This window comes from Nicotiana tabacum, chromosome 17 (assembly GCF_000715075.1).
Source record: "Nicotiana tabacum cultivar K326 chromosome 17, ASM71507v2, whole genome shotgun sequence".
NCBI lineage: Eukaryota > Viridiplantae > Streptophyta > Magnoliopsida > Solanales > Solanaceae > Nicotiana > Nicotiana tabacum.
The window spans coordinates 18713252-18729185 of record NC_134096.1 but is presented as its reverse complement, the minus strand read 5'-3'; the positions used below and the strand labels follow the sequence as shown (position 1 = coordinate 18729185).

The window sequence follows — 15934 nt, the reverse complement described above, 5'->3', positions numbered from 1 at the left end:
CTTTCCAATTTCAAGGCTTCTATTCCTCCATGATCGACGAGCATCATAATATTCTCAAGATCAAACTTTCCTTTGGAGAGCATTTCTTTCACAAATTAGAGCTTACTTTTCCTTCTTTAAACTGCATATGAGATTTAAAACTCTAGGAGGAAGCTCTCCATCTTGCCATTCCCAATAGGAATATTTTTCATCCTAAAAATCAAAAATAAATAAAATAAATTTACAAGCAAATTGGAATAATTAAAAGAACCCATCAAAAAATTTACTTACCTCATGCTTTGGGCACTTGAAAAACCTTCTCCCAACATTTAAAGGAGTCCATGCCATGAAATAATTGGCAGCAAGTCCGCAACGACACCTCCTATTCGACCCCTTTGAGCTACTAGAACATTCTGACATTGTCTTTTGTTGTCTTTTGTTATGATTCTACCCTTTTGAGCTACTAGGATTTAATGAAGTCATTGATGTTCATTTGAATGTTTGTGTCTATGACTTAGTTTATTTGCTGTGATAATTAATTTGGTGTTGTCAAATAGGTGTCTCAGTAAACTGATATGGAATTGTAAAATATTTGAGAAATGACTGTTATAACTGACTCATATATGCCCCTGTACAATTCGAACTAGGTCTAACTTGCCCTCACATATATTCAACGTGGCTTTATGAGTCTCTCGTTAGTGATGGAGGGCATATATGAGCCCATTTGTTGACGTCAAGGGCATAATAGAGACCAACTTTTAACGGAGGGCTAGTCTGTCCTATTTCATATAGTAAAGGGGTATTTTAGGCCCTTTTCCGTTTTAAATATTAATCTCCTACGGATTACACATATTATTTGGTTCTTGTAGATAGAACTACTAGAATCCAAGATACTCCCTCTGTACCCTTCGATGTAACATAATTTTCTTATTAGCTTGTTTAAAAATTAATGAACTATTTTTATTAAGAAATAATTTAATTTTAAATTTCTCATTTTAGCGTGAATGATCAACACGACTTTATAGCTACAAAACTATCTATAGTATATATTTTAGATCACAAATTTCAAATATTTTTTTTAAAAACTTGAAGTCCAATCAAACTTGATCACATAAGTTGAGATAGAGAGTGTATTCATTCCAACTGGATTTAACAGGTAAGTTAAAGTGAATGGACAGGCTTAAAACATAGCTATGTCAAATACAAAAGCCAAAAAGGGCCTTCGAGTTTGATAGCCTGTTTGACCAAACTTCTAAAATTTGCTTATTTTGAGAATTATTTTTTGTAAAAGTGCTTTTTAAAAAAAAAAAAATTGGTGAGAATCATTTTATGTTTAGCTAATTAATTTGAAAAGTACTTTTGAGCAGTAATTAGTGTTTGGCCAAGCTTTTGAAAACTGCTTCTAAGAGTATTTTTCTCAAAAGTGATTCCCAGAAAAGTGCTTTTGGAGAGAAGCTACATTTTTCTGTTTCTCAAAAACTGTTTCTGCTTCTCCTCAAGAACACTTTTTTTCCTTCTAAAAGCTTGGCCAAACACCTCAAATTTTGACCAAAATCACTTTGGACCCAAAATAAGCTTGGCCAATCATGCTATGAACCTGTTACCCTTGCCTTAATTTTAGGGAGGAGATGGTCAAATGAAAAATAAAATATTCCCACTTGATGCTTATATTAAATTAACATTGGTCTTTGCATAATTTTTTATCATTTAATTTTAGTTAATTAATAACACAATCTCACCTCACTTTTATCGCTAATTATATTTCCTCCGTTCCATTTTATATGGCACTATCTCCTTATTAATTTATTTTTAAAATAATATATTTTTATATATTTAAAAATAATTAACTTTATACCTTTTAATTTGCTTTGGTGATATATTTTATAACTACAAAAATCTTATGACATATTTAAATTTAAAAATTTTCATCTTTCTTTTAAAATTCGTGTGCAATCAAATTATATCACATAATTAAAATCGAGAAAGTAATAAACTAATACTCTATTTGTTATATAAATATTTGACGTGAAAATTTCTTTCAGAACCCAACGGGGGGGATTAGGGTGGGAAAAAGGATAAGCACTAGGTATTCTTGTCATTTGAAAATCTTGTCAAGCTGATCTAAAGCTACAATTGGTCGTATAAACGATAAAAGTAGTATTTCTTCTATTTCAATTTATATATCTTATTTTTTTAAATTCTATTTTAAAAAATATCTCTAACTATATTTGGTAACACTTTAATTATAACGTTCCACATAACATATTTAAGATTACAAGATTTAAGAAAAATTTGGTACATCACACACATCTTTAGTTTAAAACCACAAGATTCAAAAGTCTTCCTTTCTTAAAAATATAGTAAATCTGTTACATTGTACCCCTCTTCCATTTTCAATTAATACTTAAAGATGTACATCACATATTGACTTTTTAATGGGTCAATTCTATGTCACCGCATCTCACATGGAGCCTTAATAATTATATGTAAAATCTTATATTTAAAGATTATAAATTTAACACATAAATTACATTATCTATTCATATTGTCCTAAGATTGCCAAATGACTTTTTAGTAACTTATCACTTGGCTTAACACCATTGTAGTAATATATAGATGCAATGAATCAATGTAAAAAGTTATCATTCATTCTCTCTTTGGATTTTCTCTCTAGCTTATCTCTTATTTTCTCAAAAGTGGTATCAGAGCAGATAGATGTCCTGAGTTCGAATCTCACGCTAACTTATTACAAATTTAATGAAATGGTATCTTCTCAATTTAAATCTCTCATAAGTTTTTTAATCCAAATCTAAATTGATGTTCAAATCCTCAAAAATAACTTTCTTATCTAATTTTTTCCAAGACATATAAAATAAAATAAAAAGAATAAAAAATTATCCACCAGATGGAATAAAATATTATAAACTTGTCACGCCAAGATCTAACGTTGGATTTAGTCCGGCAAAAGGGGAAATCTATCTCGAAATTGGTGCTCGTAGCTCACTGAAATTCCAAAACCTCTAAAGAAGAGAAGATTGTTGCAGCAACTCTCGTTATTCTTTAATTATTATTCCACTACAGTAATTCCTTCAGTTTTAAATAATAATAAGATCTCCCTTAAAATAAATGACAATCATGATAGAATATGTTGAAAACGAACTATCCAATTTAATATTCTGACATTTCGTAGACACCAAACTACACTACCGCCTTGCTAGTGAAAGAGTTAAAGAGAGTTCATACCACACAAATAATCAACTACGAAGCATTATCAGTACTGTCTGATTTTATTTGTCAGTCACTTCCAATTAAATAAATGATTTAACTTATACAAATCACTGAGAATAATGAATAACTTTTGTATTATCAATGTAATTTAACATATTATAACTTACAAGTTATTTACTGCTTTTCTTATATTACCAAATTAGGTTGGTTTTCATATAGACAATTACCTTCTTTGTAGGTCGTCCTAGTATAAAAAACTATATCCTATCAGTCACCCTGAATAAACAATAAGAAATTTCATAAACCTCTGCATGCCCTTCAGTTTACTGCTAGTTTAGTGAAGAACAAATATGAAAGTTTTCATTAGTTTTCCAATCAAGAAAGAACATGGCCTAAAACAGACAGCCACAGACAAAAAAGAGATGATTCAGATGAATCAAATCTCCTTTACACAATAGACAAATAAATTGATCTTCAAATTTGTTGTAACAAAAAAGAAATTCTTAGAATGGCTACATGAGAGGGCTATTGAGAAGTCCATGCCAAGAAGGAACTCCAAAACCATTCCAACTTTGCTTGCTTATTGACTCAAAATCACTCATATTTCCATCTCCATTAATTTTCCACGGAAATCCCCATAAAATTCTACTCTCACCTTCTCTTCTTTCACTAATGTCTCTTCATTAGGTGTTATGGCACCATTTCTCATTTCTTGATCAAAACGTGTAACCATTTCTTCACTTGAATTCACCCCCATATCACCATTTTCTACATGTCCCATGTTCCCATTAATATAGTACAAGTCATGGTTAAAGCCATTAATTGGGGTTTCAAGAATTCCACCCCTAAGTGCATCAAGAAATCCAGCAGAAACAACAGCTTCTGCAGAAAAGGTGCACATGCCACGGTTTTTCAGAACATCACAACTGACACTATTCTCAGAATTTGCGAGATGCAACGTATCTGAAAAAATTGCCTCAGTTCGAATTGTTCTCTGCAACTCACGATACATCATTGAGATATCATGGTTTTCAAGTCCTAGTTGTCCACTTTCTTGATTTTGGAGCCTAGATAGGCGTAGGTCATTGGAATCATACGACAATTGTGTGAGAGATGATATTTGATTAGGACTAGTGGTCAAAGATTGATCTTGACTTCTCTTCGATGATGATGATCTTTTGTTCTTTCTACAGCCTCCTCCAACAGGAACATTTCTCTTTTGTCCAGTACCTTTTGCATGATTTGCAAAAGTATCTAGGCTGAGTGAGACTATAGTTGTTGTAATAGCAAAATTTGGTGTTGGCAGAGTCACATCTCGGACATTTTTGTACTTCATCTGCAGGCTTTCGTTTCTTTTCTTGCTGTGGTTTCGTGCATGCGAACAATCTTTCTAGTGTTTGGGAAGACATGTCCTGTACAAAACAAATTAACAACGAAATGGCTTCATTTATTTAATTTTTTAAAATATTATCTTTTTATGAAATATTATCATGTTTTGGGAAAGAAAAGTTCAAAAATTTCCAAATTCTCACTACTAAAAATTTGCTAAAAACCGACCAACTATTTCCGACCAACGTTGGTCGGTCAAAAAATGCGACCAAAAACCGTCCAGGTTGGACGCAAATTGAGAAAAAAAATATTTATATTTTTTTTAAACAAAATACCGACCAACGTTGGTCGGTAAATTGGTCAATAGCTGGTCAGACAAGAAAATTTTGGATTACCGACCAACGTTGGTTGGTAATTTAGATCCAATTTTTTTAAATTTTAATAATTATTTTATTATTCTTAAATATTTTATAATATTTAAGAATTTATATTTAAAATTACCGACCAACGTTGGTCGGTTAAAGATTTTAATTTTTTTTTAAAAAAAACCGACCAAAGTTGGTCGGTTTTTGGTCAAACGGTCAGCACTTAATGTACCAACCAAAATTACCGACCAACTTTGGTCGGTAATTCTAAAATCAGAGAAGTGAAAAACGGGGGAAACCCCCATTTCTCTAAAAAATTTCCCTCTTCTTCCTTCCCTTCTCTCCTTCTCCCAGACCCTCCCCCTCGCCGTCCAGGCCTCCCCTCGCCGTCCAGCCCTCACCCTCGCCGTCGCCGTCGCCACTGCCCCTGCCGCCCCTCGATCTCCTTCTCCATCTCCTACAAATTCTAGGTTTGAATTACAACTCATTTATTTATTATTTCCAGGTTTTGTTAATTAGTTATGAATTAGTTTCAATTGATTAGTGTTTTAATTATTTGAACATTGCATTTTATTGAGGATTAGGGTTTAGGTCTTGTTTTAATTAGTTTTTTTAATTAGTTTTATTAACTAATTAGTTTTGTTAATTAGTCAATTATTTATGAATTAGTTTAGTTTAGGGTATGGGTTGAATTTCTTTAGTTTAGTTAGTTTATGTTTAAACTCGTAGGATATGAATTGAAATTTTAGTTTTTAGGATTTGTTCTTGTGAATTGAACTTTTAGGATATGATTTGAACTTTTAAGATATGAATTGGACCTTTTGGATATGAATTGAACTTTTAGGATATAAATTGGTGAACTTTTAAGATATGAATTGGACCTTTTGGATATGAATTGAACTTTTAGGATATAAATTGGTGTAATTAGGAAAAAATAATTATCTTGAATTAACTAAAAAAGATATAATTAATTTATAATTATAGAATAAATTAATTTATTCTTATTTTATTTGTATAGATGGAACATCGTACTTGGATGAACAATAGAAATTATCCTAATCGGCGGGGATTGCGGGAGGATTTTGTAGAAGGGGTTGATGACTTTATTAGACATGCAATGTCACTTCCACCATACCAAAGTGAAGGAGTAATTAGGTGCCCTTGTGTCAGGTGCGATTGTATGAAGTTTAAAAAATCGGAGGAAATTAAGCTTCATCTTTATAGGAAGGGGTTTATAGAGAATTACTTTGTGTGGACTAATCATGGAGAGATCGATGGTAGCCGGGGGATATTTCATAATATGGTTGTTGGTGAAAGTAGTAGGGCGGTGGAGAATACAAATCTTGATTCTAGAATTCAGGATATGGTTGCGGATGCTTTTGGGGGTGAGCCCAATGAAAATGTTGAACAAACTCCTAATGATGACGCAAAACGTTTTTATGAACAGTTAGAGGAAGCTAGTCGTCCACTACATGAAGGAAGTCCGCACTCTGAGCTGTCTGTTGCAGTTAGATTACTAAGTATCAAATCTAATTGGAATATTTCTTAAGCAGCCATGGACTGTTTCATTGACCTTATGAGTGAACTAGTTGACCCTAATATCAACTTACCTGGTGATTTCTATAAGGCGAAGAGATTGGTTTCTAAATTAGGACTTTCGTCAATGAGAATTGATTGTTGTGAAGATGGTTGCATGTTATATTATAAAGATGATGCAACTTTAGATAGTTGTAAATTTTGCGAAAAGCCTCGTTTCAAGAGGCTTTCCAGCGGGAATATGGTCGCTGTCAAGGCAATGCATTATTTACCTCTTATACCTAGGTTAAAGAGGTTATATGCGTCGATGAGTTCTGCTCCTCATATGAGATGGCATTTTGAAAATAGAAGACCACCTGGTGTTATGTATCATCCTTCAGATGGAGAAGCTTGGAAGCACTTTGATAGGACATATCCAGATTTTGCTAGTGAACCAAGGAACATTCGGTTAGGTCTGTGTGCCGATGGCTTCACGCCTTTTTCTATATCTGCGATACCATATTCATGTTGGCCTGTCTTTCTTACACCTTATAATCTACCACCTGAGTTGTGTATGACTAGTCCATATATATTCTTAAATTGTATTATCCCCGGTCCACGTAATCCAAAAAGTTTGATTGATGTATATTTGCAACCTTTGATTGATGAGCTAAAACAATTGTGGTATGATGGTATTAAAACATATGACATATCAACCAAGTAGAATTTTAATATGTGTGCTAATTTAATGTGGACTATTAATGATTTTCCTGCGTATGGAATGTTGTCTGGGTGGATGACTGCTGGGAAGCTAGCTTGTCCTTACTGCATGGAAAATAGTAAAGCGTTCACTTTGAAACATGGCCGAAAGCAATCATGGTTTGATTGTCACCGTCAATTCTTGCCTGATGATCATGAGTTTAGAAGGATGAAAAATGCATTCAAAAAGAATAAAGTGGAATATGATTCTCCACCTCCGATACTTTCAGGTGAGAAAATTTGGGAGAGGGTCCAGAACTTCAGTAAAGTTACCGAGGCTCCACCTTATAGATTCCCCGGATATGGTATTAATCATAATTGGACAAAATAGAGTATATTTTGGGAGTTGCCTTATTGGAAGGATAATCTTCTCCGACACAACCTTGATGTCATGCATATTGAGAAGAATTATTTTGATAATTTGTTCAACACAGTGATGAATGTTAAAGGTAAGACAAAAGATAACCCGAAGGCTAGAATTGACTTACAAGAATATTGCAGGCGGCCTGAATTATACTTGCAGACAGCAAATAATGGTAAGGTGTTCAAGCCCAAAGCAAGTTACACATTCACTTTGGAGGAAAGACGACAAATTTGTGATTGGGTTACGAAATTAAAGATGCCTGAGGGTTATGCGTCGAATCTTGGAAAAAAAGTAGATATGGAGGTAGGGAAGTTGAGCCATTTGAAAAGTCATGACTGCCATGTTTTCATGGAGACCTTAGTGCCTATTGCATTTTGTGGTTTGCCTGAAAGAATCTGGAAACCCATCACAGAGATTAGTTTGTTTTTCAAAGACTTGTGTTCTACCACATTAAGGGAAGAAAACCTACTTCGGATGGACCAGAACATCCCTGTAATTTCTAGTAAGATGGAAAAAATATTCCCATGTGGTTTCTTTGATGTGATGGAACACCTTCCAATACACCTTGTACACGAGGCACGACTTGGAGGGCCTGTTCAATGCAGATGGATGTATCCCTTTGAGAGGTAATATTATAAGTTTGATGTACTATTCTATTTTATTTGAATGTTATTGGCTAACATGAGATTATGTAGGACAATTGGCAAATGCAAATAATTTGTTAAGCAGAGGAATAAGATTGAAGGATCTATATGCGAAGCCTATCTTGCAAAGGAAACTGCACATTTTTGTTCTTATTATTTTGAGAGTAACGTGCCATGTTCTAGGAATAGGCCCAATAGGCACACGGTCGAATATGTGAATGATCCATTATATCCACCAATGTCCATATTCAATCAACCAGACCGATGTTCTAAGGATGTTAGAAAGAGAAGTTTGAGTGATATGGAGTACAAGTCAGCTACACTTCATGTGTTGCTAAATTGTCCCGAAGTTGTACCATTTCTCAAGTAAGTATTGATTTATTAGTTATCAAAATGTAAAATTTACTGTGACTACATATTGATGCAACTACTAAAAATATTTGATATGTCACAGTCACTTTGTGGGTCAATTTGGCTATGATGCTGTATATACGAGATTTGATACGTGGTTCAAACAGTTTGTAAGTATATATATACATATGTAGTGAATGTATAAAAATTGATTCATAAGTTGTGCTAAATTATGACTTTTTTTAACTCTATGTAGGTAAATAATCCAAATAATGGTGTAAATCAATTTTTGAAAGATATATCTTGGGGACCTGGGCTTCAGGTCACAACAATGTCTAAGTACGTAGTGAATGGTTATAAGTTTCATACAGAGGATTGCTCTAAAAATAAAAATAGCAACAACAGCGGGGTGTGGGTTCTAGGTGGTGATGGCAACCAAGTTGGAGATATTGATTATTATGGTGTGGTCAAAGAAATATTACAACTAGAATATACAGATTGGCCATATAAGAAATTGATACTCTTTAGATGCAAGTGGTTTGACCCAAATCCAACAAGAGGTACAAGAGTACACAACCAATACAACATAATTGAGGTTAATCATACGAGGGAGTATGATCGCTATGATCCTTTCATAATTGCACATAACGTTAGGCAAGTGTATTATGCTCCTTATCCATTGCGGCGGAATAAGTCCGATTGGTGGGTTGTAATAAAAACTAAGCCTGTAGGTAGGGTGGAAGTCGAGAATGTGTTAGATGTTGCATATCAAAACGATATCTCCAATATTCACCAAATAGTGGACGATCAGTTAGAAAATGATTTGGAACATCCTGAACGCATATTGGAAGAAGTTGATATAAATGAAGTAACAATTATAGAAAATGAGGACGAGGAATCAACTGATGAAGCTCAAACAAGTGAGGACGAAGAATTCCCGGACGAGGAACAATACGTCGATGATGATTAAAAAGTTGGTTTTTTAAAGAACTCTCGTTTTATAGCTAGTTTCTTATATGTTTCAATCTAAATGTGTATTATATTATACAGATGGCAGGCAAGGGTCAAGGTAACAATGACCCTACTAGTTCTCGGGGTCGAGAAAAATGTAGGAAGGGAAAGAGGAGGGTAGAAAATAATACTCCCTCTTGTCCACCTTTTTCAGAGATGCTTATGTCTTATCCTCCACCACACGGCTATACTGAGCTGCCACAGCATCACGAGCCGTACACCTTCATTCAGACACCCAGTCTTCCATCACATGGCCACAGGACTATACGTCTGACATACAGTCCAGCTGCCTCACAGCCATCTGCATCACATCCACATGGATCACATCCCTACATATCACAGCCACATGGATCGCATCCACTCGGGTCACAGCCACTCGGGTCACAGCCATCGGTATCACATCCACTTGGGTCGCATCCAGCTATGTCGCAGTCACAGGGATCGCAACCATCTTCATCATCGACTCCATCTATTGCAGGCCTTCGCCTGGGAGGCATTAGCTCTGACCCGCCTACACCGTCTTCACATGCATCTGATACACATGCTTCGGATGGTGATGACGAGGTAGTGCATTATGATCGATATAGCAGGATCATCATAGTCCCTAAGGGTGATGGGTAAGTGTTATTCATTATTTTTGCGTCTATTGATTTGTAACATTTTTACTAAGATATTAATGTGTTTTTATTGTTAAATTGTAGGTTCAGGCCGGGTAATAAAACTACGAGGATAATCACCAATGCCATCAGAAAGCTTTATGATGGCCCTTATGCGACTTGGACTGATTGCCCATTCTCACTGAAGGAGCAAATTTTCAATCAATTTAAGGTATAAATATTCTTTTAAACAGTTTAATAATTTATATTTATGATGTTTCCATCTAATATTTAACTTTTGAAATACAGAGCAAGTGTGTATGGGAAGACCGCTGTAGCACGGAAGTGGCTACAAATTTTCATCATAAAGCTCGCAAGAGATTGGCGGATGCTTTCTCGGATGCTAGAAAGAAAAACAAGAGGCCTGGCTGGTTACTTGAGAATTTGTGGAATGATTTGCAAAGGCAATGGCTTACCGCAGAGTTCTTAGAGAGGATCGAAAAAGGAAAGAAAGCTCGCGCATCCGAGAATGGAGGCTCCTTGCACACTGGAGGTGCGATCAGCCTAGGGACAATAAAAAGAAGATTGGTACGTAATTGCTTAAATTATTTTACTTTTCTAAGTATATCTATTCTGTTTATTAACTAAATTAATTTGTTTTCAGGAAAAGAAGTATGGGCGTCCAATGAGTCATGATGAGCTATTCAAGGAGACACATGTTGTGAAGAAGAAGAAAGAGGGGGATCAAGATAGGTGGGTCGAGGACCGGGCCTCGACTGCATATGTAAGCTTTCAATTTTATTTAAGTATTATAATTTACTTTTATAAACAACTTGAAATACTGATTTAATTTAAAATAATATAGGGTCGCTACCAAAGTAATGTGGAGGAATTCATCTGTAGTCATCCAGCTGGTGAATCGGGTGAGCCAACCCAACCTTCGGACGAGGATGCTGAAAGAATATGGTTGGAGTCTGTTGGCGGTCCAAAATGGGGGAAGGTATACGGGCTTCCTACTAAAAACTTCCATCGCTATAAGTGTGGAATGCGAGGAATAGGGACTTCCTCGCATGGCGAGCAACTTAATAGGGAGAGCCTCTCCGCTATGCGGGAGACAGTGACAAAGCTCACATCAGAGCTAGAAGCGGCCAAGGAAAGAGAAAGGCTTAGAGATGCTCAATTCCTTGGCATGCAAGCTCAGATCAGAACTCTTCTATCTAGTGGAGCTTTTCCGTTGCCCCGATCTCGTGAGTCATCTCCAGAGGGTCGACCTCTACGTGATCGTTCCTCCCGCCCTGCTCGTGATCGTTCCTCCCGTCCTCCCCGTGATCGTGCTTCCCGTCCTCCACAAGACCGTTCTCTATATCGTCTTGTAGATGAAAGTTCATCAGACGGTGATGATGATGTTGTACAAAACACCCCTTGACTTTTATATACTTTGAACTAGACAAATAGAACCAGTTTTGAACTAGTTGTAATTAGTTTTAACTTGATTTTGGATTTTTATGTTCAATTGAACTTTAATTTGTTAGTTTTAAAGTATTTATTGAATGTTTTGGTTGTTGTTGTTGTGTTGTTGTTGTTGTTGTTGTTGTTGTTGTTGTGTTGTTGTTGTTGTGTTTTTGTTGTTGTTGTGTTGTTGTTGTTGTGTTGTTGTATTGGTATGCTGGCAGGTGGTTTAGCTGCCAAAACAGGCATTTTATGCCAAAATTAATCCCAGAAAAACCGACCAACGTTGGTCGGTTTTTAATAAAATTAAATAAATTATTCCAAAATACCGACCAAAGTTGGTCGGTTAATGAACGTTGAATTCCCAGAATTCAAGACTACCGTCCAACTTTGGTCGGTATTTTGCTTGCATTGTTGAGATTACCGACCATAGTTGGTCGGTAATGTTTAATTTTAATTAGTTTTAAAAAATATATATTTTCAATTACCGACCAAAGTTGGTCGATTTTTTTTAATTTTAATAATTAATAAAAAAAATATAATTTAGTTAAACCGACCAACTTTGGTCGGTAAAATTAAATTAATAAAATATGTTTCCGACCAAAGTTGGTCGGTAAGTAATTAAACTTGTTAGATGGTCGTTTTAATATACCGACCAAAGTTGGTCGGTAATTTCCGACCAACTTTGGTCGGTAAGCCATTCCGACCATCAAAATACCGTCCACACCGTAATGGTCGCGTTTTGGTCGGTAATTTGCCATAACCGACCAACGTTGGTCGGTATTTTTAATCGGTTTTTAGCGAATTTCTAGTAGTGTCTCAAAAACTAGTTTATGACAGTTTTTGGGTGAATTATTTTTTCTTGCAATCACAAAACTTCAATTTTTCTCCAAATAAATACATGTCCAATTACAACTTCAACTTTCAAAAATTATTTTTCAACCAAGTTTAGAAACTCTTTTTTCAAGTTTCAATCAAATCTATGTCCAAATGATAGCTTATATAAACAGAGGCCATGGAAAACATGTTCAGTCGCAAACAAATTAAGTTGGAATCAACAATATAAATCTTCAATTCTTGCTTTAAGCTAACTCATATAAAAAGTTATTTCGTTTTACCTCCTTTTAACTTTCCTTAAGTTGCAAAAAAAAATATTTTTGTTAAGACTTTAGGAGATTGGATGGTTTACTCAATGATTAAATTGATAAAGCTAACACCAAACTCACCTAAGTACAAAGAAAATGAGAATTCAAATGGATGCTAAACAAGTGAACATGAAATCAAGTGAATAAAAAAGAAATGGTTCACCACCCATTGTGAGAAAGGAGTGGTTTCATGAAAGCCAAAAAACTTAGAAGCCTCAACAACAAAATAAGAAGAAAAAAAAATGAAGATTATCTGTCCAATAGAGTTTAACAGCCTTGACTCACCTACAATTGCAAATAGATTTTAAATTTCTCGACCGTGTAAATTTTGTTTACACTTGAATAAAAACATTATAACATGAAAAATCATTTCAGAGAGGGGAAAAAAACACAAATACAGGAAGGCAAAAGCAAGGAATAGAATATCCCCACAAGATTAATTGCCAAAAAAAAACCCATCATTGCTTATACTCACATATCTCTCACTAATAATCTTTACCTGGTGTAGATGTTGTGCACTAGAAGGAATGAAGGATCCATATCCATGTACAACTGTACTTCTCACAAGTCACAACGCAGCTAGCAAACAGTATATATAATATATATATGTGTGTATAGCTTAATTAAAACTCAAATCTATAGGCTGGTTAAGGAAAAAATTTGCATAGGCTGGTTTAATATCTGAATATTTCAGAAGACATAAGACAAGTTTGATGCTGAAAATTTCAAGAACATAAGGGTTAATATGAAGTTATGAACTGCAAAAGGAGAGGAAAAACCAAGAAAACTTATGTCTCTCAAGCCCATATATATAACAGAAAACAAAAGAGACAAAAAGAAGAGGTGTGGAGTAACTTCTGTAGCTGTCTCAGTATGTTTTTTGGGATAAGAGAGAGAATATTGAGACTAGGATGTATGGGGATTCGTGTATTTAATAATCTCTCGCTTTGAAATTATTTGACCAGGTACAGGTTTTATTAAAATAGTTAAAATTTTTAAATTTATTGGTATAAAATAAGATATATATATATATATATATATATATATATATATATATATATTGTGTGGCTATAAATCATTAAATAAAAATAAATTGTTTCCAAATAAAAAAATAAATCATTCTTTTTTGTACGAATAAAAAATAAAATAAATTCACGTAAATTAAAACGGAGGGAGTACTACTTTGTGACCAAATAGTATGGGAAATGCAACTTTAGTTGGTCCCTTTGTTACAAATAATTTAATACTACTCCTCCTGTTTCACATTGTCGCAAAACTTAAATAGACATGAAATTTAAGAAAAAATAAATTTTTAAAAATTTATGGTCCAAAAAACTTATCATGGTAAAATAAAAAATTTGAATTAAATTATTTTAAAATTTAAAAACGGCCATATTTTTTGGGACAGACAAAATAGCAAATGTAATGTTAACACATAAAGTGAAGTAGATGGAGTAATTAATATAAATTAAATTGTACATTCGTTACGTGAGCTTGCTCACATTTATATTAAGATTTTAAAAACAGTTTCTTTTTAGATTAAAAAATAGTTACGGTAAATTTACAATACATTTTAAAACTAATCATTCGTTATAAATTCTCATGGTATTCACAAAATTTATATGCCAATATAAACTAGTATAATGAATTTCAAATATGTCTTTTTATTTTGTATAATATTTGTTTAAAGTGAACTTAATGCAACATGGTCTTGAGATAGTGTGTAGTCAATGACACATTTTGTAATAGTAGTGAGAGTAATAGCAACAGTTGGAGTGTCAATGAATATTCAAAAAACGACTAAACCGATCGAACCGTACCGTACCGAATCAATTTTTAGGTTTCTTTGTAAGAAATTATAAGTTTTAATATAAATCTATAACCACACCAATAATTAGAGTATATTTTTTATTTTATAAAAATAAATCGAAAAAATACCGAACCGTACCGAATAAATTTTACATGTGGAAAATATATCTATCTATTAAGTTTAAAAATAATAATGCATTAAATTTTTCTTTGGGCCTTGGAATTATAAAAACTATTACAAGCCAACAAGTAATTAAACTTAAAATACTAATTCCTAAAACCTATTATGCTACTTCTACTTAAACTAAGTTATTTCAAGTATCTTTATTAGCAAAACACAAAGTATTCTAGCGATTATGAGTTGTAAACTACAATGTATTAAATATGTTTCCTTTCATATAATTTAGATTTATCTTTTTGAATATTTAATCTTCTATAGACTTTATTCTTGAGTCCCAACTTGGTTAATAATTTTCCACTCGTGTGATTTATATTTTCTTTGCCTTTGCTTGGTTTCCTTTACGTTATTGTAGAACAGTTGATGGATCTATACTCTAGCCATCTTTCATTTTTTAAAATTCATCACCGTTTAAACAGTAAAAAAGTCTAGAGAGTTTTGCTAAACCCTATAAAAGAACGTATATTATTGCATTCTACGTCTACTGGTGAATTTTATATGATATTTAAAAAAATACCAAAAATTAACCGAACCGTATCGATACCGAAAACAAACAGACATGATTGGGACGGTTTAGAAAAGTCCTAATTTTTGTTATCTATAATAGAATAACCGAAAATTGATATGGTACAAATTTTATAAAATAATCGATCGAACCGAACCATTGATACCCCTAAGTAACAATAGTCGTTGTTCTATCTTTTCTAATTGATAGTAATAATTACTTAATTCTAAATGTCAAAAATATTTTTGTTCAAGTCTCACTTTCACTAATTTTCAAAAGGAATTAATATAATGATCTATAAAAAGTTCAAGTCACTGTATGGGTCAAAATTCGCCTCAGAGCACTCGATGCGAAGTGGTGTTGCTAAAAGTAATTTGGCCGAGGTCGACTAGTAACTAATGGGACTCATCGTCGAGCAGCCAATCATGGCCGAGGTCAAGTATCAGAAAGAGCAGTAACGACTAGTTCAGTAATAGGACCTTTAAGAGAATATTCCGTTGAATATTCTTTATACTTGTACTTTTAGGGTTAATTGAAGGCATGTCCTTATAAATAGAAAGAGAGATTCCCTAATAAGGGCATTCAGAAGAAAGAAGACTCTCTCTAGATAAATATAAACACTACCTTTCAATAGAGATTCGATGGTTGATTACTCTACCCCTTTTCTATCAGATCCAAGATAGACTCCGATATTCTGGTATTTGTCG

General features: G+C 33.7%; 1 pseudogene; it reads right to left on the bottom strand.

Annotated features, from left to right (window-relative positions):
- Window positions 1-3521: 3521 nt before the first annotated feature.
- On the bottom strand, window positions 3522-13516 carry LOC107783895 (dof zinc finger protein DOF2.1-like; annotated as a pseudogene).
- Window positions 13517-15934: the final 2418 nt, after the last annotated feature.